This window comes from Chlamydotis macqueenii, chromosome 2 (genome assembly GCF_036417535.1).
Source record: "Chlamydotis macqueenii isolate bChlMac1 chromosome 2, bChlMac1.mat, whole genome shotgun sequence".
In the NCBI taxonomy this organism is placed as follows: domain Eukaryota; kingdom Metazoa; phylum Chordata; class Aves; order Otidiformes; family Otididae; genus Chlamydotis; species Chlamydotis macqueenii.
This window is the reverse complement of record NC_141557.1, coordinates 136,518,934-136,543,792: the sequence shown is the minus strand read 5'-3', so window position 1 is coordinate 136,543,792 and position 24,859 is coordinate 136,518,934.

Sequence of the window (24,859 nt, the reverse complement as noted above, 5' to 3'; positions counted from 1 at the left end):
TAGTATTTATCAAACACAGTTCTGCATAGCTGTTACCATGGATAAGGATTATTTTATATTCTGAGGATAACAGTAATATAAGATGTCTTATTTAATGACTGTGATCTCACCACAACATTCTTGTCCCTGTGGCTTCATGGTGGATCCAAAGCTGCTCTTCTGGATGTGTATGCAGTGGATTGAGGAGAGCTTGACCTTACCACGTAATTTTGTCTTGTTCACTGGGTGCTATTGCCTGTGCTGGCATGCGCTGCAGTGATTTTTGGGGGAAATTTTTATTTACGGTTTTCAGAGCATGTGTATATGTTGGAAACATGACTGAGAGGCTAGTGTTTGCCTTTATATTTTTTGTCATGGCTTCACTGTCACATATCCCAGGAAATACCTTTTCTTCTACATTTGTCCACTAGCTTATAGATATGGACATCTCACTGACAAGTGGTAAGATAAGACTGAACTTGCTCTATTTTGTGAGGAAAGATACTTCAGGATTTTTTGATGAGGCTGCACATAAAAACGTAATATCAAGGAAGGAACAAATTCAGAGTCTGTGAACCTACTATCAAGGCAAAGTCACCAGTGGGTCATGATTATGCACCAACTTTTAAGTAGGATGAAGTTACTCCATTAGGATAAAACCGGAACACTAGAGAATGTGTAGTAAGCAAACAGCAGCTGGGATCTGGAGAACAGTTTTGAAATATTTATTCAAAACAGAGATGCATCAACACAAATCTTAGAGTGGATTACTGATTTTGAAATACATTTATGAATTTTTAGACCAGAAATTTATCTCAAGATAAAGTTAGAAAAGGTTATCTAAATGTGAATATAAAACAGATTATTCACATAAAGCTGATACATATTGATTTATATTGAAATTAAGTTTCTTATGTAAATAAGGACTTAGATTGTAACATCTATACACCTAGGTGTCTAGAACCAGGTATGTCCTCTTTAGTAGTGTCTATATAACCTAGAATAATACAGGGTTGATATTAACTAGAGTTACTGAAAAATATCATAACATACATTTGAAAAAGGAGAGCAAAACCAAGATGAATATTAAACTAATCTAATAGATCCTCCAAGAATCTCAAATTTTAGCTCAGAAAAGGATCTGCTTGCTATTATTTTTATTTTTATGGGTGATTTATTTATATTGGAAGTATATACAAAACATAGGTTTGCTGTCCTGCTTTTCCCTTCTCTACTGTGGAAACAGTATCTGTCATTTAGCAATCCTATTCATGAGTTATCATCCCTATTTTTTCATTGGTGAAATTGCATCCTGGACCATTGATCAGCTACTGTACCTTTTATTTAAATATAGATGGAAAACATCATATTCACTAGAACCAAGTTCTTTACCTCATTTTAAATCCCAAGAAATTATTTCTGCTACTTGCCTGTTATGTATTTTATTAAACCAATATCCACTAATGACTTTCTACCCTAACTGTAGATGGCTTGGTGGCACAGAGGAAGCTTTGCAAGAAGAAATTTCCTCTTCTGTTTGTCCCTCTCAGTTTCAATCTACCTCTTACAATAGTTTTTAGAAAAACTCAATAAATAGTGTAATTATAATTATTTGTCATTTAATTGATAAGGTTATTTCTGTAATTCTGGGCAATGGTAATTTAGACAATTGTAGCTTCAGGTAACCTCAGGTCCCCAACTCCCCATGTGGGCTGACTTCCCAGGCCAGCCTTATCCCATCCTTGTCTCCAGGGAAGTGCCTGATGTCTGGGACTGGGGCTGCCCCTCAGCTGCCCTGCTCCTTGGCTGGGGCAGTGGGATGGGAGGGGATGCCTGGTCCTGCCCTGCCAACCCAGGAAGCCTCTGCCACTTTTCGTCCCCAGGGAGACCCTGTCCCTCACAGGACCCTTACGTGATGATATTAACATAAGCACTTTTCATTTTTTTTTCGGCATGTGTCCATCTTTCATCTCATGTTCTTGAAATTATGCTCAAAACAGAAGTCTCCAGGAACATCCTTTCTTGGAAAGCCCATATCATGGGGCAAGCAGCTCCAGGCTGAAAAAATGTACCTGCTGCACAGCACACAATGCAGTGCTGTAGCAGCTGAGACGATATGTATCTAATTTGTCTCATCAGTCTATATCTTCAGTCTATATCTAATCATGGAAGATTTGGCTAAAATATAAAAAAAAAATATTATCTACTCAGTTTTCCCAGTGCAAATTCTAATAATCTATTCTTAATCTCAGCAGATTTTTTTTTTCCTAAGAAACTTCAAGTGCTAATACACAAATTCCTCAATCAACCTGTCCTTTTTTTTTTTTTTCATTCACACAGTTACTAATTTTTCTCGGTATATAAACTGTATGTCCTTTCCTGTTTTTAAGCCAGCTGCCCTTTATCCTATTTATAATTAGCTCCTTTGACAAGTTTGGTGTTTCTACTGTTGGCAAACATTCACCCTGCTTTGCTACAGTACATCCAAAATGACAGACAAAGCCCCCAGGTCCCATCCCAAAAATCCATAAAATTGACCATTTATAAGTTAAAATGCAGTATGTAGGCATTCTACTTAATATTGCTTTTCCACTTAGGCAACTAGGCAGAAAGAAACATGGAGAAGAAACCTGGGTAATTAAAATGGGCAATGTTTTCTGATTCATCTTCCCACTGGAAGACAGAATCTGCTTACCTTGATGAAGATCACATTGGTTCTCAGGCTTAAATAAATTTCTGTTGGAGAGGATCGTTATAGTACATACTCTTTACCAGACAGTTTCTTCATGTCTCTGGAACTCCACTATTATCCTTGACTCTATGGTTGTTCCTAGATATATAATTCTATTAGAGCCAGAGGAAGGGTAAACAGTTAGTGCAAAGTATGACGGATAAAAAAAAATCTTATCTCTAGGGCCAGCACATGTTCCCAACATATTCCTTCTCTGTTTTCTTTTTTTCCTTTTAGGTATTCTATGCATTTTCCAGTGAGCTTTCTGACTGGTTTGCTATTGGAAACTTAGTTGTCTTCTTCAGGTCCCTGCCAACAGAATAATTTTCATTGTCCAATTTTTCCATCCTCCTTCCTTACCCTTTTCACAACTTCAGTGTGACGAACATTGCTAACCTCATTAGAAAAGATGCAAACTTTTTCAACAGAAGCCTTTCAGTGAAGTGGAACATTTTAATTTTAATTTTGCAGTCCATAGAACTTTGAATTCATCAGGAGAATTTACCATTCTCTTGCTTTTTAAACTAATTTGCTTTGTTCTTCAGCATCAATATTTCCTATACATTATTACCTTTATTCCCATGATTATTTTTTTTTTCTCTGTGCTGTGAATAAGGTCAAAGTGAGTGCTCTTGGCCAACATATAAAGCACCTATTAAAGTCTTCTAAATTAAAATTAATTTTTGTTTCAAAATTATTGCAGTCTTCTCATGAATATAATTCTTCCTGTTGATAGCGTTAGTGATCTGTCTTTAGATCAGCTGGTGCATGGTTGCACAATATAGTATCATTTCTCTCTCTTAATTGGACGATCTATGAAATTAACCAATAAAATACAAATTGCAAATACATCAATTTTATGCAGAAGTTACTCTATGTGATATCAAGTCCTAGTGAATACTGCATATATTTGTTCTTCTGTTTCTGCTTGTAAGTAGAGCTCAAATATTCCACTGCTCATTGGCTCTAAAGTAGGAAAGTTTCTGCAGTTAGATCAAAACTCTTCAAAATTTTGATTCATGAAATATTAATTATTTTTCTAATATTTTTTATTCCTTGCTATTAGACAAATTCTTGCAAGTGATGTAATCTAAAGCACACTCTTTGACATGACTGAAACCATATTTGCTTATATCAGCCAGACTTGGCTCATATGTTTGGAAATTCCCATACTGGCAGAACAGTTAGATTCCTCAAGAACTTTGGAAAAGTGACTTCTCTTTCTTGACTTTTTGACATTTCTGTTTAATAATTTCCTTGCCCCTCTCTAGTACCTCAGTTGTCCAGTCTTCACAGGGGATGTCCATGAACTCATCTGCCTGCAGTTATTCTGACTTGTACCTGAATCACAGAATTACAGAACTGTTCAAGCTGGAAGACATGTCTTGAGATCTTCTAGTCCAACCTTGACCACTGCTCAAGCAAGGTCACCTACAGTAGTCTACTCAGGACCATATCCAGTTTGATTTTAATATGTCCATGAACGGAGACTCCGTGACCTTGCTAGGCAACCAGTTTCAGCATTTTTTTACCATGAACATTTTACACTCCCACAATAAAAATATTTTTCTTGTATTTAGGTGGATTTTCATGTTTTCTCACCTGTTGTTATTGCTTCCTGTCTTGTCACTGGGCATCGCTGGCTCCCTCTTCTTCATTCTCTCCCATTTGGTAATTATGCACACTGATAAAATCCCCCCAACTCTTCTCCAGGCTGAACAGTCTGAGCTCTCTCAGCCTCTCCTCGTATGAAAGATGCTGTAGTCCCTTAATCTTCTGCATGGTCTTTTACCAAGTTGCTGATTTTCTTGTCCATAGTTGTAACTCCTGCCTGAAAAAGAACTTCCTACTTGCTTACTCTTTGGAATCAAAACTTAAACATATAACGATTTTTTTTTCCACTGTACTTGGTTCCTTGTTTAATGCTTGGGGTTTTTTTAAGTTTGTAATAAACCCCTTTTAAGCACAACTATTTGCATGAAAGAATATTAACAGCATTATACGTAAAGTAGTGTCCAGAGATGCGTAGTATATAACCAGATGGTGCCAGATTTTAATTTTTCAAGATAAAATCAAAATTATATTTTATTTTTGTTAACCATTTGATTACAACCTCCCTCTATCAAATGACACATGCTGTTATCAATGTCAAAAAACTGAAGCTTGTTAGATTGACAACGTTATTAACTGTATGACTTTAGGACGTTGTACAGCTAAACACACTCTTCAGGAAAAAAAGAGGAAAAAAAGCACTTTAAAAGCCTTGAACAGTCCTTTGTCTTCCCTGAAGCAGTCCAATCTTAATTAAACTCATTTAATTTAATTAAAAATATTATTCAAATGTGCTATCTTGCAATGAAGTTAAGAAGATGAAATGTACCTCTTTTTTTTTTTTTTTTTTTCTCTTTTCTTCAGAATTAACTACTGTGCTTGGGTTGTGCTGATCAGATAACTGAGCACTGTGCCCAATTATTGTGAGATCAGCACTGTGGGATTCGTTAGGGTTGTTCTGTATTTCTGCTGGAAAAGCTATTACTGCATGCCTTGAAATACAGTGATATCCAGAATAAATGTCTGGCGCAGCCTGACTCCCACAGATTTTGAGAACCATGTGAGTTGTAAGTTGGTCGTGTTCTCCTCAGACCGGCCACTTGAGAACAGCCTGTTCTGTGCAGTGGGCTGCCCATCACCATCAGTTAGAAATCTTTAATAATGGGCTGGTGCCAAGGTAGTATAATCAGACAAGAACAACTGCAGGGCTCTGCTGGCAGCTTCTGCAGATCCTCCTTGTTTCTTCATCAGGTTTTGGGTACTGAGAGTTGTGCGCAAGCAAGAGCTTAGCGTAGGAAATCGCACATTGACATTTAAGTTTACTTGTCAGAAACGGGTGATTTTGCTCTGTCAAAACAAAAGCATGTGTAATAATCATTAGCAGGAAATATCTATTCCCCAGCAAAGTAGGCTTCCTAATGCATATGCTGCTGGATGAAGGGTAGCTACTGCGAACTCCATTTGAAACTTCTTTGCTCGTGTAAGACATTGTAACTGGAGATGTATGTAAGCGTCTGCTAACTGTCTCAGTGATTCCCTGGGGTCTTGGAAAAGACTAAGCAGTGAGATTTCAATGTCCTTTTTAGGAGTGGGGAGGGAAGGAAAAGTGGCACATGCTACACGGACTTTTAGGAACCGTGCTTCCTACAGTACTTGGTACTATATCAGATGTAACTGGGAATTAATAAATAAAAATACTTACTATTTGATAGTTTTATAGTTTGTGCCAGCAGCGGCTGAGTTAAAAAACCCCTTAATTCTACTTCCTATATAGTTTCAGTTTCTTTATCCCTTACTCTTGAATTCCTCTAAAGGTACAAAATTTCCTCCCAAAACTGTTTCTTCTCTCTGTTGTGCAATTTTTCAGCTGCGTGCACTGACCAGGTACCGTTTGGTCTAAGAAAATCTCCATAACTGCAATTGTTCCAAGCTATGGCTTTCTGTGAAACTTGAGAGACATAAATATATACTTGTACACATATTTTAAATCCATCATGGCTTTTACATCAGCATCACTCTCAATCAGTCACTGCCTCCCTTCCACTCTACTATGTGCTTAGAATTTCTTCACAGCTCCCTTGTTATGGCTCCACAGGAAAGGTTCAGTATCTGTCATTGCCAGTTCAAAGTGCAATGGAGGTTAAAGAAACTACTTAGCATTTACATTGTTTTATTCAAAATTGTGATGCTGGCTTAGAGCATCTGACACAAAAAAAAAAAAAAAAAGAGAATTCCCACAAAAAATCAAGTTCTGGCAGCAAGCAATAACTGCCCCTCAGAAATTAGCCCTTGGCATTGAAAGGACTTTGAGCAAAATTACTTCTCAGACTAGAATTGACACAATCTTCCTTCTTCTGAAGGTTATCCTGATTACCTTAATTGAGGGTAGACACATGAACTGTAATTTGCTTTCTCTCTCGCACCGACTGAAATATACTTGCAGTCAAACACAAATTCACCTTTGATGAATTATGAACCATTTAGAATGAAACTTATCTAATGAGTGAAAATAAACTGAGAGAAAAAACAGCCCTAATGGATTTTTATCTATTAATAACAACAAAGTAATATCATACTAAAAAATTTGGAAAACACTTAGGTCTCTTAAAACAGGAGATTGCTTAATTGAGTTAACACATTTGTCTCACTTTCTAAGAACTGCAGTGGACAATATTTACACCAAGGAAGATTCAAAAACCATTTGTGTGCTTTTCAAATGCCTGTTACAAGGTGATCCACAAAGGACCAGTTAGACCTCAAAAACTCCTTTTTCTCAGATTGAAAGGATGACATCACACTCAACCTTATTTGTACTAACCATGGAGAACGGGGAATTCAATTCTCCTAGATGACTGTTGATTGTTAGGCATTGTATTTTAAGTTACAACAAGTAAGAATTTCTGTAGACATTGCCCAATATTCCTAGACATCTGCTTCCAGAGTTACTTTTAGAAAGCCTTTTAAGAAGTACAACTTCCTTCTTGGTTGCTGTTACTTTATTGAGCAGTTATTGTTCCTCTTGCATGGACAGCGATAGATTGCTATTCTGTTAATAACAAATTTCCATAATAAATGGAGGACTGATTAATCTTTTTTTTCCTAGATTAAATACTCTCAGTTCTCTCAACAGCTTTACAATATGCTTTACAATACATATTTACAAACTCTTTAACTCTTTTTCAGACTCTCATTTATTTCCGTACCTTTCTTATGAGCTGAGGCAGTGAAAACTAAGCACAAATTTCTATTTGAAATCTCACTAGTATAGAAGAACAGATTCTTGTATTTTAATGTATCCTTGAAAGAGTTCTCTTTTTTTTTTTTTCCTGACAGCACCATGAGTTGATAAGTTGCTTCTCATCCAATATGCACCTCAGATAATTTCCTGCAGCACTGCTGCTTAAATAGGTGAGTGCATTGTCCATTCAGTTACCCTTCCATAACTGCAATTACCTCAAGGAATAGAATTTTGTCACTTTCTGATTCTCTAATTTGTGAAGATCTTCTGGTATTCTTGGAACATCTTTGCAGTCTTTCACATTTTTATGCCATTTGCATATTTTGTAAGCATATTTCCCAGTTCTTCCTCCAAATCATTACTGAAAATAGTGGCCTTGGGCCCTGGCACAAGTTGAGTTCTAGATAGATTCCTGGAGAATTCTTTGATATGCCCCATATTTGATCATCAAATGCCAATAGAACTTCCGAGAGTAATCCTCCAATCAGTTGTGTTCCTATTAATAGTAATAACACCTAAACCAAAAATTCTCATCTTGATTAGAAAAATATTCTATGAGAATATTCTGTACCAAAAGGCCTACTTAAGCATTTACTGCTTCTCTCTACGCACTAGGCCACTTGTCCTGTCGAGGAAGGAATTTAGATTAGTTTGGTATGACAAACTCAGGTTAGCTTTTTATATTGCCTTATTATTTTCTAGATATCTGCTTTTAAATATTTGTTCAATGATATTTCAGTGGACCAAAGTTAGGTTGACTGATCTAGAATTCCCTCAGTTCTCATTTTCCCTTTTAAAACATAGATTCTATATTTATCCTGCTCCTCTGAGACCTTACTGATCTTCCAGGAATTTTCAGATATAATTAATTATGGCTCAGAAATTGCTTTGGCTAGTTGTAAGACGGATTTTGTCAGGCCTTGCTAACTTGAACACATTGATCTTATTTGAATGTTATTTAGCTTGTCCTTCTCTTCTTCTAGCTTGAAAGTCTACTCTTTCATTAAAATTAATTTTTAAAATTCTGGTCACAGCTAACCTTTCTAGTGAAGACTGAAGCAAAGAAACTCATCTTCAGCCCTCTCTGTGACACTTGCGCTCCCTTTTCTGTCTGGTAATTGTGCTATAGGTCCCTTTTTCATATGCTTTGGACTTATTTCTAGAACCTTATCTTGCTGATTTTGTGATCCCACTTTCTTCTGCTTTAATTTGATCTTTATTTTGGTTTTATTTTCAGGTTCCCCCAGAGATTGCATTTTTATGTTCCTATAGAGTATTTCTGAGCAAATATCAAAAGCACTTATTTCTAGTCTTTTTTTTAATGTTATTTGTAGACATTTAAATATTTTCCAGTGAAGACACAGAACCTTTGTGTAGCAAAATGCAGGTTACTGACAAAAAAAAAAAGAGTTACCTTTCATTGACTCTCTAGAAGCAGTCCATGTGCCTCAGGGTTGAAAATCAGTAATCTAAAATTATTGTGTATATATAATCTAGTTCTTTTAACTACCACTTCCAGTGACACCTGAATATTTGTAGCTATATCTTTTTGTTGTCACTTCCAATACCAGGAAAACTCCTATTTGGTGTTCACTCTCCAAATACATTACAGTACAGTTCAAGCTATTACAGGAATGGATTAAGCTTGCTATAGTCCTTAGGCTGAACATTATTCTCCACTGGCAAAGGCTTTTAGTATTTTCATGTCTGTCTTTGGATTGTGTCATAATGAATTCTTGTACTTTACCTTTCAAAATACTACTACTTGCTATAAGTTAGTGTAAGAACTCCTGGGTATCACTCAGTCTCCTTCATTCCTTCATTTTTTCTTAAAGAGAAGCTTAAAGCATTTTCCAGATATATTCCACAAAAGAAAATTTGATTGTTTTACTCCAGTGGAAGTTCAGAAGATTAATATGAAGATGCATATTTTCCTTCATTGATAAGGTCTGCTCTGCTCAGAACACATCTTTGCAGAAAATAATTAATGCCTCATATGGCATTTGCCCACCTTTCTAGATTTCCAAGCTAGCAGGATTTTCTCCTCACAGACTCAGCTCTTACATTCTGATTTTGGTTCTAATCAGGATCTGAGAGTGTTAGGAAAAGATTATGGACTATCCAAAATGCTTTCCTTCTACATAAAACCACCACACTTGCAGTAAGAGACCTCAAAGATGGAAAAGGCAGGCAACACATCATGCAAGTCATACTCCCAAGAGTGAAAGAAATCTATTTTGTTCGGGGAAGTCTTTCAGGAGCCCTTCTTTCAGAGATCCTCACTATCTACCTGGATAAAGCAGCAAAAGAGCCATTTTGACAATGGATATTTGCCTCAGGAAATGCTAGAAACAGTGACTTATTACCTCAGAAATAGCTTTAATACTGGCCAAAACACATAAAAGAAATAGCTATGCATTATATGCTTATCCTTAGAAACAATCAAGTGAAATTCTAAAATGCAGTAGGAAAGTTCACAAAATAGCTAGTGTTCTTGGGTAGTAACTTTTCCTAAGTATCCTATTTATCAAGTGACTCAAGCTGTCAAAGAAGAAAGATTGTGTCAATTCCCATAAAACCATGCCTAAGCAAAAATGCAAATAAAACATAGGCCTTCATGACTAATAGAGACACACACCTTCACTTTGAAGATATTTAAAAGTACACACTATGAACAGGAAAGAAGAAGGATTTGAGTGATATTATATAGTGGCTTACAAGTGGGCTTTATGTATTGCAAAGAGACAGAATTATTTTAATTTCAAGAGAGATTAAGAATGTAAACTGTTTTGTTCTCTGAATTGACTCAGCTACTCTTGACAGACAATTTTTTTCTTTTTAACTGTAGGCAGGAATTTGTTTTTTACAGTCTACTTACTTATAGGCATACTATTATCAGCTGATAATGAGTTACAACTGCTTATAAAAATTAGTATGTTATTTATACAGTTTGGTTTGGATAGGTATAGTACAAAGAGGATGCCATAGGTCTTACCCCAACTATAATATGGCACTAGACTCCAGTGTTTCAGATTGACCGCATAAGCAATCCTCTGCAACCACTCATCAACATCTCATGCACAGAAATCAGAATTGCAAAAACATGCCTCCAGGGAGACTCTGATTGGTCTTTACTTAATTGAGATAATGTAGGACTGACAGATTTTGGAAACTTGTTGCAAACTTTCTTGGAGAGAGAGTAAAATTTTGTCTTTATGGAGGATCAGGAAATAAAGTTTTAAGAATATGTTTGAGACTCAGAGGGGCTGCTTCCAAATGTATTCCTGAAGAGCGAGCACAAACTGAGGGAAATAACTTTAGTTAGTAGCAGACTAAAAAAACCACTTCAGTTGGAATTAAATAAGAAGAGATCCACCTCATTGTGTTAAGTTTAAGTCTGTAGTCACTTCGCACATATTCTAGTCCTGATGTTTTGCTTTTTAAAATTTATTCTGTGATGATTGGTAATTACAGCTCTGGTATATGCAATGGCAGCTGGAAATTCTTCTCAGGCTTGTTGAGTCTGAAAGGTAGTTTTCTCCAGCTGCATATTAACATATGATCTCTCATTAAATTATATTAAAAAGGATAAACAGTGAACAAAAACATCTGCTGACACTTAAAAGGTCCTATCTTTCCAACTTCATTTCGTAATCAGTGTAGTGACAGTAATCAAAATGAATTTGTGCAGTGTTCATCATCTTTCATATAGGTGCTGTATTGTAATTTGGTGTTAATTAATGGACATGTTGTTAGAGAAATTCCATGTTACACTGATATTCTATAGGCAAGAAACAGCCATGAGACATTTGGTCTTTTGAGCTGGATACTTACTACAGGAGCTGTTGTAATGTAAATAAATTATTTCAGGGCCATAAAAAAACTGAGTGCATGAATATGAATAGCAGATGATTCAACCACCATAACATTCAAAATACAGCTGAAGAATATGAATACATTGCTTTGTTGACTCAGATTAGTATTACCTAAAGAACACAAGGTCCAGTGTAGATGAAACAGATCAGCCAGAAAGAGGAAACGGAAAAGATCCTTGGAGGATTATGGAAGGATCCTCAGCCTTATGGCATAGCTTATAATGTTAATTTTTGAACTAAAATGAAGAATGTTTGGCCTTCAAAGAAAGGAAAATGCCTGAGATATTGCACACTGCCATGTTCTACTCCAGTGCCTTGGGCAGGATGATACGTGTCTGAGGTGTTCAGAGCTTCCGAAGTCCAAATGAGACTAATCTAATCATTGTACCAGACTGCACTTGTTTTATTCAGTGTTATGCAAGTGTCCACCTGGCTTTGGATAGCTGCTGGGAACTGTGAAGACAGTTTTTAGGTGAGAGAGAGAATGTATAAGCAGGGTTCAGCCACTGCGTAATTGGAGGAAATTAAATACTGTAGGATACTCCTTAGGTGGAGTGGCTTGGCATGCTGCACACCCAATGGCTGCACACGTCTGCGGGCGAAACTTGAGGTACAATTTTCATGTAGCCAGTAGGTATTTACTTTTCTCAGATACTAGGATTTGTGTAACTTTAATTAAAGCCTCATGCTAATCTATCTTTCTTTTTCCTTTTTTTAATCTTCATTAAATGTGTGCTGTTGCTTTTACAAATTTGGTATTTCCAAATGCACATAATTACAATACACACGGGGAGAGAGTTTATGCCTTCTGTTGCTGGCTCTGAAAAATCTCTGTCTGCCAGTGACTGTCAGAGGCACAGACATACGTCTAGGAGAGACTCAAGCCTGACATCAGAAACTGATTCTCAATCAATCTAGAATACCTAAGAGGTTTCCAGCCAGCTTGGAGCTCAGCAGTTAGCTTTCCATAACTGTACTGGGTCATTAAATAACACAAAGGACACAAATTTTTCAACCTAGTGGATATTTTGTTTCTTCTTAGTTCCTAAAGCATCTTAGGTATTGTCTCCGTTGTGATTCAAACCAAATCCTGTTTGTCCATCTACTCCCTTCTTTATTAAGTAAATAAGACTTTATTAACTTTTCAGCTCTTATTGGTACTTACCGAGTACTCCTGCTTTGTTCACTTAGTACTCAGTAAGACAAACATATTAAAACTTTGTTTCAAATAACTTTAGCATTTACATCCAAATAAAAGTTTATGATTAAATGCATTCTGTAGGGCTCTGTAAACTGCTACTCTATGGCCCTTGGAGTGATGCTGCAGAGCTCAGCTGGAAGTCACGTCTGGCCAAGTGCCTTTCTTGAACCTTTTTTTGCTCTGCAGACTTATTCCACCATCTGCAATTCTGCTCTTAAAGCACTATAAAAGCAACAGGCCAGAGGAGTAGGCCCACACAATCAGAATTATCTACTAGGGTAATCATAATACAAATTGCTTGGATGGGGCTAAACTGATTTATCTTTCAAAACAATTTTGATAGGTAAAAAAATAATTTGACCAGACTTTTTTTTTTTTTTTGGCAGAAAAACAGTATAAGCTTATGGTAAGATTCTGAGGTTTTGTCAGTTAACCTGAAATTTCTAAGCAACATCTTTTGTACAATTTTTTTTTAATTTTTAAATCGTAGAATGGTTTGAATTGGAAAGGACCTTTAAAGGTCATCTAGTCCAGCCCCCCTGCAAGGAGCAGGGACATCTCCAACCAGATCAGGTTGCTCAGAACCCCATTCAGGCCTTGAATGTTTCCAGGGATGGGGCATCCACCACCTCTCTGGGCAACCTGTTCCAGTGTTCCACCACCCTCATTGTAAATTTTTTTTCCTGATATCGAATCTAAATCTACCTCCCTCTATTTTGAAACCATTACTATTACCCCTGTCCTATCACAACAGGCCATACTGAAGAGTTTTTCCCCAAATAAAAAGTGAAGTTTAACCTGAAGGGAAAAATGCAACAGTATGGGAACTACAAAACACTCAGTTCTGCCCAGCTATTCAAACTTTAGTAATTTTTTTTTCTTTCCAGAATCTAGGGAAATGGATAATCTTGAACTAAAAACTTGATCTGGGAAAGGAGAACAAATTCTAAAATGTAGGAGTAACGACTGTTCTGTGAGACACATGCCTCGGTGGAGGATGGCAGGAGAAATGTAACTTGGTGTGAGAGCTGCTCTGTCACTTTTTGGGATACTAAGGCAAATGAGTTTTATAAGCATGAAGATTAGTACTTTGTTGTGTTCTTCCAGGGCTAGGTCTTCCAGCATTCTGGAAAATATATTTTTTACAATTTAGCAATTGACTGGATACTAGGTTAGATCCTAATCCTGCATACAGCAATTGTGGGCTAAGTTTGGATTGAGGAATTGGGATAGGGAGACTGTAGAATGCTGAACTTACAAAAAGGAGTAGAAATCATTACAGGCAGTCTTTTGGGCTCCTCTAGAAAGCTTTTGAAACTAAAAGTATTTTTACTAGGTCTAAATTTTGCCTGAAGTATTTGCACGTCATTCTGGGCACATCGTCCATATACTTTCATGAAAATGCAATGTACTTTCTAGTTTTTTATATCGTTACGCATCTCTTCTGGTTCTGGAAAATTAGACTTTATTTTCCTGACAGGTAAAAAAAGGTATATTACAAACAGGGCACATTTTTAGTTGTCTATCTTTGTCTGAAATTGCTGACAGGTACTTTTGGGACATAAACACCACTCTCCAGAAGCTCTAATTTCAGGGTAACTGGCTGGACAATTAAACTACTGTGAGTTTCCTACATGTGAAATTTTCAGTTAATGTGGCTGCTCTACAAATCACCTGCTTCTTTGTTGTCATACACTGTGCTTGTGCGAAAGATTGTTTTACTAGACCTCAAAACTGTCACCAAGGAGAAGTGTTTAAAAACATCGATATTATATCAGAGAAAGCAGCTGTTTATATTAGCCATGGTATAGCAGCTAAGAGCTTTGGGTTGTCATATGGCTAATTTATGAGTTCCACTGCACAAAACACATGACTCATAGTGTCTTATGTTGTGCCCCAGTAAATATAATGGCTCTGTAACACATGTGGTCCTTGTAAGGAGAGTTCAAAAGCGTTGTGGTTCAGTGAGCTGCTGACCCAGGTATATAATTGTCATTACCGTTGGCATAATGTTATAACATAATGGATCTAATTTCTGTATATTACAAATATCATCATTCTTCATAGTTTGGGGAACAGCATTCATACTGGAGTGTGGGGTTGGTATCAACAGGAGGAAACATCTCCTTTCTTTTTGCAAATTCCAGCTTTTACAATGATTATGTGTAGCTCTATTTCACTCTCTTTTCTCCTAGCTAATTAGGAGTCTGACCTCCCCTCAGAGCCTTCCTGGTCTTGTCCACTGAGATCCAGTGTCTTTGTATTATAATACAGTATGTCTGTAGCTGAAATAAATAAGGGAGTCATTCATCGATGGCACATAAATATTAAAAATGCTAAAACAATTATTTTAAAATTTAAAGGAGTAATGATTCACTGAGATGCATTATTAACAAGCATTAATTATTGAGCTGGCTCAGTAGTGCAGCTACAGTTTAGAGATGGACTCATGGTCCCTCGAGGGACTTTGGTCCCGTGTAGAAGCCTGCTCTGCCAGTTGGCAAAGCAGCAATGTTGTGTCAGCTGCAGGAGCAGAGTTACCTGTGCCAGGCTGTAGAACAGTGAGCAGGAGGCAGTGGATTATGTGTGCTTGTGAATGCACGACGTACAGGGAGAGTAAAACATGAAAAAATAATGCTTATTTTATTAGAAATCAGAAGAAGACAACCCAGTGATTGTAACTCCCTTTAATGGAAGTGGAACATAAACAAAATAATCTTTTCCAAGTCTGTGCTTCTACCTTTGCTCTGTCTTTTCCCCTTCTTCCTTCTGTATAATTTTGTGTTATCTACTTACCCAATTATCTTCATTTTGTTGATGCAATTAAGCACACTAAGAAATGTATTTTCTTGTGCTTCTACATTGTTCTATACATGAAGCTAGTCTAAATTCTGCACCTCTGAGGCAATTTCTCCTAAGAAATTATTAAATTCGAAGGATGAAATTCTGCCCCAAATGAAGTGAATTGGATTGCTTATTCTAATTGTGATGACGTTGAGCCTTTACCAAGAATTATTTCCTTTCAGTAGCAACCGTTGTTGAAAAGAGAATCACAGATCATGATTCAGAAGACGAATGGGCCTGATTTAAATGTCACATTTACACATAATCTCTGTAGAAGCAAAGGAAGTTATACTCAGCTAAGAATGGGATGGTCATTTATAATTTAAAGACATACCTTTCAAATATCACTGGTATAAAGATTATCATGCATTTTAGACAAAAGCTACCTACTTATTTCCCACAAAAATGTGGTGTCCCTTTTCTTTTAAAGAGCAACCAAAAAAATCTCCATAAATTCAAAACTATTTAACTGAAGATATAATTTCCTTGATGCACCCAGAATGACTCCCACAAGATGTGCCACTCTCTGAACCTGTGGCATTCTTCAGTACTTTATTTTGCCCACCTGGCAGACACAGCATACAACTGCCAATCCCCGGACTAGAGAAAAGTTGACTTTTATAGGTGTTACAGGTTCCAATAACCTCTCTGGAATTGGTGTTATGGTCACACACAGCCTTACAACTGCTAAAGAAAACAATTCAGTCTTGCAAGCAGAATCTTATTCTCATTTGCAAACAACTTAAATTCCAGTAGCTACTAATTATTCATTCTCAGTTTACATTGATGTAAATGAATTTGGCCTAAAAATGCACATCAAGTTTGTTTTAGTAAAATAGACAGATGCTTTAGTTTCTCCTTTGAAAATTTGCCTAAGAAGCTGCAATAGTTTTGATGATGGAGATTATTGTGATGATGCATTTTGCTGCATCTCTTACACATTAAAGCAGAATATAAGGTGCAATAGACAATAAATCTTTTCTTCGTATCGCTTAGCTATGCATCTAGTTGTATTGAAAGCAGCAAATATTGATTATAGGTTAAAGGCAATTAAAATAATGGACCTGCAGCTGGCAGAAACTGCCAAAGGGTTCTTGGCACTGACAGCATTTACCACATAAGCAATGACTGTCAAATTTAATGAGCAAACATATTTTCCAGGAATAAGCATTTAATATTCACTCAACTCTATTTTACAGAACAAAATTTTTATTAAATTTGTGAGCAGACTATTTTTTAAAAGGGCAAAAGAAAGGATAACAAGAGCTCTAATTACAGCTGAAAGTGATTCAATGTAAAGGAATCACATAGCCACCAGATTACAGTATAGCATAAGAGAGACTGTCTTAGGCTTCCTGTAATAGAAAGTCCTTACTTTCCACAGAAGTCTCAGGATATCAGTGTACACAGCAGAGGCAGCTTTTTTATTTTTGTTGTGTCTGTACTTAGACTAGCCCTATCAAACTCGAGCCAAGGCGTTTAGCTGAGCTTGCTGCCAGCACAGCTAATTGCACAGTTAAAAGTGGCTTTGTCACAAGCCTTTGGGTGGCACATAGCTGAACTGTCTTGGCATAAGCTGGAAAGAAATTTTTGGTTCCAAGACCCACAATCTTTTTCGTACTTTTCCTCTGATGCAAGAGTGAACCCTCTGCTAGTGCCATGTGTTACTCAGCCTGCATTCCCAGGTACAGATAAGGCCACACTGCCTGTGCTAGCTAAAAAGTGAAACAAAGTCTTGGGTCATTTCTTAGTCTTCCTCCACCTACATTCAAGCAAGGGAACTTATCTGCCCTCAGTGGCTGTTTTTCATCCCATGTTGCTGCCGGACTATTGCTAGTCAGGAAGGAGAAGGAAAGGAAGGAAACTGTACATTATTGCGTCTCCTGAACATATGAGACCTCCTCCTCACACAATGGCCCACCACCAGGTCTTTACAGAACTGGCCTCCTTAAATGATGACCTGCTGTTACAGCTCTAAAGCAAGGTCAAAGGGAGATAAGCAGATATTCACACAGTCTTGATTTTGCTCCTTTGAAGATATCGATGTTCTAGGGAAAAGAGAAGGAACAGATATTTGTGGAAAAAATTTAACGGGCTCAGAGAGAGACAAAAATTAGGAGTGACTATGAAAAATGCACTCTTTGGGAGGCATACTTTAATGTATGTCCTCTCATAATTAATTATGCTTCTAGCGGGGTAGAGGGGCAGAAAGTCTTGGCCATTTTCCCTGTGTTGTGGTAGTGCATGCGTGGTATCAGTTTCAGTAATTGTTCAGTAATTGTATTCAGCTGAATACAGCCCCAAGGTTTTACAGCTTCCGTTCAAGTACCCCAGAGGATGTATTTTTATGAGATTTCACAAGGATGCCATCTCCTTACACCCCCTCTATCCTTGTTTTCTTGCAAGACCAGAAACTTGTATCTGGATTCCTCTTCAAGACTGACAGCTGCATTGCTTCTTCAAATGAATGTGCTCAACACATGCATCATTCCTGCTTGTTTATCCTCCTGTAGAATTTGGCTTCTTCATCCCTTCTTGAATGTCTGAAACATATCTACTCAGAATGCTGCCTGCTCTGAGAAAACATTAAATGATACTGTTTTCAACGTGCTGTGAAGGAATTTGATGTTATCAAATTTAACAATAATTGTGTTACCATAGGTCTCTGAACTGGCTGCTGAGATTAGTTTTGGTAACAAATGAGTTCACATCTTACTCCATAACTAACCAGGCCAAGCTTCTGTGCAAAAGCACTTTATGTCTTTGGGGACAAAAAAAAATAGAATCTTTACTAAACCAGGCAGTAAAAATGTTGTCATTTACTACTCATTATTGTTTTATTTATTTATGTGAGAAACAATAAAAGTGAGTTCAGCTCTGAAGAAGCCAGCAAAATTAAAATAACAGTACTGTCTAAAAGAAACAGGAAGATGGAGGTAATTCATTCTGAATTTTTAGCCATAAATGTTGATAAGAAGTTTGTCTAAGGCAACATCATGGAAAACTATTTAAACAAGGTTTATTTGCATGTAAAAATATATTAAGTATAAGAAGTACATGTAATAATAAAATGCCTTCTCAAAGCAAAAGAGGTTGTGAAACATAATCTACTAATAAAGTCAACAAACTGATTATTTCCATTTAGTTTGAGCATATGGAAAGACCTTTAATACAAAATAAATAATTTTATACAAAACACTACTGTCTCATATAAATGTAGTACCCTTGAATTACACTCTAGATATCAAGTTTGAATGGAACTAATGAATCCTGGGTAAAACTCCACTGACTTCAATAGCTTTTCACCAGGGATAAATTTTGACTGATAGGTTTATGAGATATATGCTATACAGATATCAAAACATGAATGAAAGTATAATCTTTTTTTTATAATGCTGTCATGAAATGTAAAAGGAATGTTGTAATGAACCTTACCATACCGTATTTCTAGCATTATTAATAAAATATTCTTCATCTGTAGTTTTCTTTACTGTGCTATGTAGACTGTCTTAAAACAATAATTTCATGTGTCTATGAAATGCAAATTATTGAATTACAAGATGCCTTGTGAGCATTACAGCTGACAGGTAAACGAGAGCAAAGAAAAGCTAAGCATACCAAATCAGATGATTTGTAATTCAATTATAAATACCTCCAGAAACCATATAGTCACAATACAATAAAATATGAGTTTTATTTTAAGTAAAAATACATTTGGTTCTCTAAGATATGGAAATGAGAATTGGGACAATACGCTTTAAATTTTATGCTGTTTTATGAAATGTGAGCAGTTGTACTAGATCAGAGTAGAGAACAGGTGACACACCTGTAAGGTCAAGTTCAAGTAGCCACTTACAAACGACTGTAATTCAAGCACTTGGACAAAGTGGCTTCTCCACCAGCACTCTTGCCAATCTTCGTTGCATTATCACAGGTCTTTGTATCTGATGCTATCCTAAAACCATAGAAGTTTCTGATTTTATTTGATTGCTTAACAATCTTAACCTTCATCTGAAACAGCAAAAGAAGCTTCTGGTCTGCATGCTTTAATAGAAAATTAAACCAATGAAGATGAAGATCTGGGTATATTTTTAACTGGGATTTTTTAAGCTACTCGGTAATTATTTTTTTTTTCAAGTCTGACACTTGATTTTTGGAACAATTAAATAAGACCTTGATATACTATACCAGATGCTATTGAAAATTATGTTGAACAGTCATCAGGTGACACTTTCCAATTAGCTCACTCTCTTTAAAGTGGGACTAAGATTTTTAACTTTAGCTCATGCCATTTTACAAAATGAAAAAATTTCCATGTCAAAAGCCTACCAGTGATAACAGGAAACAAAGAATTCAAAATCCAGTCACACACAAGTCCTATCATGAAGAGTATGAATACAGGAAGATGGTAGAAAGAGGCTTATACAGAGAAAATGTCATCAAACAGCATGTGTTACTCACTAGTTTACTGTAATGTGATCCACTTTTCTTCCCGCAACTCTTTTTGTACCAATAATTCCATGTGAAAATCAAGTTCTCTTTATCTATTTATTTATGTATTTATTTATATTAAGTGAGACTGCTTAATAAAGAACCAATTAACCTGCAAGGCTTTGTGGTCTAACCACTGGTTACAGACACAGCCCCAAAGAGAACCTGAGGGAGAAGGTCAAATTACCCCCCTACTGCTCCTTCCAGTCTGATCCTGACCCTACAGTAGCAAGGGCCACAAAGTATTCCCAAAAGACAAGATCCACTAGGAACGGCAGCCTTATGCTGGTGCCTCCTCCACAGCAGGACTTCTGCAGCCACTCGACAACGCAGAAGCCCTGCTTCAAAGACATTTGTGGCAATAACATCTTGTGGCTGATGTAAGTACAGAAAGACATTGTCATTGCCATCTGTCTGCAGTTCTAACACAGGCACCTGGCAATGCCATGGCTGAGAAATGTGTGATTTTGAGGTGGCTGAGAATAGATGTGAAACTAATATTTCCCCGATAGCACCCTGATAAGTCCAGGTCTATTAAGTAATCTGCGGAGAAGTTGGAGGGACACTCACATATTTTAGAAGTTAAGGACTTGAAGGAGTATCAGAGGGCAGTTTCTAACACACCGTTGTTGCCAGGTACCACTGCAACAGCTTTGTAAATTTTCTGTTAAAAAAAAGATCTTCTTAATTAGAGTTAAGTCCTCTGAAACAACTATCATTTATCTTCTATTTCATGTTTCTCTCACAGTTGCACCAACTTGAAAAAGGATCTAAGCGGAAAGTGGGAAACTCTTTACATGTTAACTCATGAGTGAAACACAAGATTTTAGAGTCTTCTATAAAAATAATTGAAACCCTGCATAATTTTGCCAAAAATTGTTTCTGAAGTTGGGTTGTCTGAAGGATTCTGTTCTTCGAAGCAGATAATTTCAGTGGCCAAATTACAACAGGCAGATGTGTTCAAAGCATGACTATACTGTCAAGCAGACCTCCAAAGTCTTTGATTTTGATTACTGGACTAGTAACCTGTCTATAATGAAATTAATTGTACTTTTGCAATTTACTGTCTGTGAGAGTTTGGTCAGGGTCCAATTTCCAGTTTTCCAGCAGACCTTTGAGATTCTGAGCAAAACAGTATGCCAGAGGTCTGGGGGTATCTTGACTGGATTTTCTCCAGTACCTTCAGTTTAGGCAGTGAATTTTCTCTCCATAGATGACAAACCATCTCTTAGAGTCCTATGTGTATTTTGAAACATGTTACAAAAATAAGTTGTGTGTATTGAGAAGGAAGAGGAATATTCTGCTCCTGTAATATTTGTATAATTCCAAAGACAGTACCAGACGTCATTCAAGTTTCCTAGAATTTCTATTGCAATCAGACAGTGTTGAATTAGACGAAATTGTGTTTAGTAACAAATTCATATCAAGATTTTTATTTATTTTGACACAGTCTGAAGAAACATCACCCAGACTATAGTTTGCAAGAAGCTAATCTACTGAAATCATACACAGGTGAGCCCTGCATGTGATGACAGGATTTACTCTATGCTTTGAGACTGTATGAAGGGGATTAGGGTGATATTGCTGCTACAGCTAGGATTTCCAAAATGTCATTTTATCATAAAGAAAACTTCTTTTATGTACTACAACACTTCCAGGAGAGGCAAGTCCTCTCTTTTATCCCTATTTCAAATTGTATGGAAGGAGAGTAACACTCTGCCAGTGTCACAAGTTGCTGGTTTCTATGTCTTCCTGTACTAATAGTCCAAGCTTAGGAAGAAAATCAATATTTCACTAGTAATTTTAGCGGTTACTTTATTTGATGATTAGTCCTTAGCTGCTTACAGGCCATATGTGGATCTCACTTGTGTAATTTTTCAGCACCGTCACTCCTAAACTAAACAAATTTCCATCAGATAGATTTTGGTAGCAATCAAATGTGAAACGTGATTACTTGTAGAAGCATATCTTGTAGAAGCATATCATGTAGAAGCATAGAATTTATATTCATCCACATCACAGCTCAGGACAATTATATCACTGCTAAACTGTGCTCAAGGGGGCAAAATTCAACTGCAAAGAGACTAACAGACTGCCCTGATTCCATCGCTCTTTAAAGTTTATGAATCTGTGAATGGATGGGCACAGACTGATTAGAGTCCTTAATATTCACAACACAGCATTAGACATTACAGCAACCCAATCTCTGTTAAACGTGGTAGTGTATTGTTTCATAATCACATTCTAAACCCTTTGCAGCTTTTGTGTTAACTGGGAAAAAATTATTTAGAATTGTCAGTGATAATCTTTCGCCTCATCTTTGTTTTATGACACTGGGCATGTGGTGTTTAGAAGCATGCAATGCATAATGTGTCAGGCATTAAACTACATAACATAAAATGTGTTTATACCGTTGCGAGCACATGTTCTTCACTAACATCATCTCCGATGCTGGATGATGATAGGGGAGAAAAATACCTTTTGTCCCAGGAATGGCACTGGTTTCAAGGTAATGTAAGCATTTGAAATGGTAAGCTAGAGTTATAGAGCTTGTACAGGTATACTGTACAATCATTAAGACTCAAGAAAATCTGCATCTCCATCAGGGATTTGACTCTGTGAGTCAGACCTACTCCTCTGTCAGGCGATGAGTGTAGAGAGAAGAACTGAATTGTCTAAAACTTTTGAATTATGTTCTTGAACATATCACTTTTTACTACAGATTTTCTTGGTAAATATTTTGTATGAGGGAGTAGCATAGATTTTTAAGGCTATGTCCTGGGACTTTAATGCACCTTCAGTAATACTTTAATATCCAACTAGATTCAGGATTTTATTTGGCCAGAATATTACATATTTAAGTCTTAGCATTATAGAAATCATGGAATCACAGACAAGTCAAGGTTGAAAGAGAGCCCTGGAGATTATCTGGTTGAACCTTCTGTTGAAGGCCTGACCTCAAATGAGGTTACCCAAGGCCCTGTCAAATGGAGTCTTGAAAATATTCAGTGAGGGAGATTTTGTCGTTTCTTTGAGAAACCTATTTCAATGTTTACTCATTCTCATGGTGAAGAGGGTTTTTTTTTTTTAATATCAAGACAGAATTTCCTCTGAAAAACTTGTGTTTGCTGCCTATTGTTCTGCCAGTATGCATCCTTGTGAAGAGAGTACGTCATTCTTCTCTATAACTAACTATAAAGTGTTGAAAGACTGCAGTTAGATCCCCTTGAGATATCTCTTCTTTATGCTGAACAAACCAAATTTCTTCCACCTTTCTTTATATGTCAGATCCTCCAATCTTCTTATCATTATTGGTGACCCTCTGCTGGACCCTATCCAACTTTTCAGGTTCTCTCTTCAATATTGTTATAAAAACTGGACACAAAATTCCATCTGTAGTCTAACAATTGTTAATTAAATTGAAATAACCACATCCTTTGATCTGCAGTTTAATCTCTCTTGCTAATGCAAGCCTGGGTATTGTTTCCCTTCCCTGTGCAAGTTCTCTTACATCCTTATAGAGCTTTGATCAAATGACACTGTGGAGCCCAGGATGGATCTTTGGACATACTACACTGTGGAATTACATAGGTATACAAGATGTGTGTGAATTTGGGGTAAGGAAATTAAATGGAGTCTCTCTATCAAGCCAGTATGTCTTACAGCTTGGTGACTAACTTGTGGCACTGTTTCTTTATCCCGCCCTTGGTGGCAAAGCGTTGGTTCTTCCAACAGCATCTGAAAAACATTAGCTTGACTATCATCTGGAAAAGAAAGAGAATTAAGAACCTACAGATATCTGTGTGTATATGTGTTTGCGTGTTGTTTGTGAACAACCAAAACCACCTGATAGTTCTGATTTGAATTTTTTAACTTGCCTACTTGTAGGAGAATTTTGTGTTCAACCACAGAGAAAAACCAGAATGGAAAACAATTCACTGAATCAATTCAAATAATTAATACTTTCAAGAAAATATTGACCTCCTTAGAACTGTACTGAAAGTAGAAATAACGATTAAGTATATTGAGTAAATTATTCACTTGAAACTATTTACTCAGCTCTAAGTGGCTGATTTTCAAAAGCCACGAGGGCTCTGAAAAACACAAATCTATTCTCTTTCTGTGAGACATGGCTCCCAGAGTACACCCCCAACACAATATGATTTGCTTTCCCGCATAGAGAAAGTGACAAAAATGAGTTTAAATATGAATTTACATTGCTCAAATTATGCTGTTGTATATTCCCTTATGGATGCTCTTTGCAAAAGCAAAGTGGCCTACTCCACTCCAGAGCTTACGCTGGTATTTCCAGGGTGAATCTAGCTAATTCTCCAGTTGTAGGTCAAAAATGTGCCCACAGACCTATAGTATGTTGCAGATAATACATGGTCTCATTCACAGCTGTCTTGTGATACTGGTAACTCCTGTATGAGTGTTTCCTCTTCTCAGGAGGGACTTTGACTTTATGGATTGTTGTGCTAAATGGATTGCTTTGATTCTTTGACCTAGATGGCTTCCAAGAACTTTCTCTCCTTTGTTTTTACTGTGATATCTACTCATCAGGCCTTCACCATTTTTAAGAGAGGCATTCCACCATGCTTCTTGGAGTATGCTCCCCTTAAGCTCTTAAAGAGTTGGAAAGCCTCAAATTGGTAATGCTATTCATCTAAAACATTTATAGTATAGAGGATTCGTCTACCATTCAGAAGTAATAATCCTGACCATCTCAAAGCTTCGAAAAATTGACTAGCAGGAAATCATAGTCGCCCTTTTCCCAAAGCACAGCTGCTCAGAACACCTGTTGCAATACGGCTGGCTTTCCAGGGAAATGTGAGGGAATCAGTACTCAAAAATCTACCCACTCCGCCAAGAGTAAGAAGCAGGGTATAAAAATGTTGAGTCTTATGAGGAAATGCCAAACTTATGATGTTCAAGCAAATATTAACCAC